This window comes from Leptonychotes weddellii, chromosome 2 (assembly GCF_054177405.1).
Source record: "Leptonychotes weddellii isolate Sample4059 chromosome 2, ASM5417740v2, whole genome shotgun sequence".
NCBI lineage: Eukaryota > Metazoa > Chordata > Mammalia > Carnivora > Phocidae > Leptonychotes > Leptonychotes weddellii.
This window is the reverse complement of record NC_138370.1, coordinates 168,514,446-168,516,076: the sequence shown is the minus strand read 5'-3', so window position 1 is coordinate 168,516,076 and position 1,631 is coordinate 168,514,446. Positions and strand designations below refer to the sequence as shown.

The window sequence follows — 1,631 nt, the reverse complement described above, 5'->3', positions numbered from 1 at the left end:
ACTGCATGGAGCACTGGGTCTTATACGAAAACAATGGATCATGGATCACCACATCAAAAACCAATGATGTATTGTATGGTGACTAACATAACATAATAAAATTAAAAAATATATAAAAAAGTAAAATTAAATTAAAAAATAAAATAAAATAAAAAAATAAAAGGTTTTGTTTTTTTTAAGTTCAGTTTTGCAGGTTTTTAAAAAATTTATTATTTAATTAACACTTCCTCACAATAGCACTAAATAAGTAGATTACAAGGATAATATTTTATTCATCCCTTTATTTCTACTATGAAGCATAGAATTTGAAATATATTGTTTCAATAAATACCAAATAAATGAATGAATGAATGAATTTGATTGCTATCAGAAGACATTTGAGCACTGAGAGTTTATAAATTTTTCATTCTTTCAACAAATGCTAATAAAAGCCTGCTATTCCCAAGGACGTGTTCAGGTCACCCTGAGATATGCAAAGTGAATGCAATACTTTGAAGCAGACATAACTTCACTGTGGTTGCATGTGAGGAAACTATGAGAAATCAGGTCACTGCGCAAATGTGTCCACTCATGCAACAAATATCTATTGACCACCGACAACGTGCCAGTAAGCTGTACCTTGTGAAGAGCCTGGAATACCATGCCAAGGATTTTAGATGTCATGCGAGGGACCATGTTTAGTCATTGGAGGGCTTTGCACAGTGGGCTGAAATCAGAGCAGAGCTGCAAAAAGAAATGGAAGGACAATATGCTGCTATAAAATTGAAAAATAGCTAAATACTTTCTCCCATAAATGCTTAGCTGTGCTTGTCTCTGTCAAGTTCTGGTTTCTTTTTAAATCTCAAAGATAAGAACTTTGTATAGAATTCCCACATGGTGATAGAGGACATGAACTCTGGAGTCAGACAGACCTGATTTTACATCTTGGCTATGCTTCTTATCAAGAGCGTGATCTTGGGTGAGTAAGAATCCGTCTGGGCTTCAGTGGCCACATACAGAAAATGAGAGAAATAATAGTAGCACTGTACAGAGTTATAGTGATAGCTAAATGAAGTAATAAAGACAAAACACTTAGCTCTATGCATGGCATACAGTAACCGCTCAGTAAATACCTGATGACCAGAGCACAGCAGATATGGGGGTGGATGGGGCTAGCCAATGATTGAGCACCTAACGTCGGACAAGTCCTCCATTCTATGTTTAAGCATGCATTTATTCAGTGAGCTTCATGAAGCCTCTACTAGGAGCTATTCTAAGGATTCTGGACACAGCAGTGAAGAGAACAGAACAAGAACAAAAGTCCTTACCCTCAGGGAACTCCCATTCTAGCAGCATGCTTCATCTTCATAGTGTGCCTCTTTCTTTACCTGCGAGACAGTAGTTAAGAGCTGAACTGTCCTCGCACAGTCTTGAGGAAAATTCAATTATTAAATGTGAAGCGCTTCAAACAGCACCTAGCACAGAGTAGAGGCGTGTGGAAGGCGCTGCTATTATAAATAATAGTTTTTGTTCTTCTTACTGTCTTTATTATTTTTGTAGGGAATCATGACCTGTACCTCCGGCACCAGCCGCAAAGCGAACTTGTAGGGACTATTACCTATGTTTTACAAAGAAGTCAAGTAGTCTTATTA

The 1,631-nt window shown here is 37.1% G+C and overlaps 1 long non-coding RNA gene across 1 annotated transcript in view; it reads right to left on the bottom strand.

Moving 5' to 3' along the window:
* The window catches only part of LOC145720232 (uncharacterized), a 43,239-nt gene extending 41,820 nt beyond the window's left edge, over positions 1 to 1,419 (bottom strand). Inside the window, exon 1 of the long non-coding RNA XR_014143095.1 lies at positions 1,308 to 1,419. This is a non-coding gene — a long non-coding RNA (uncharacterized LOC145720232). The remainder of the gene's footprint in view (positions 1 to 1,307) is intronic.
* Between the last annotated feature and the right edge of the window lie 212 nt (positions 1,420 to 1,631).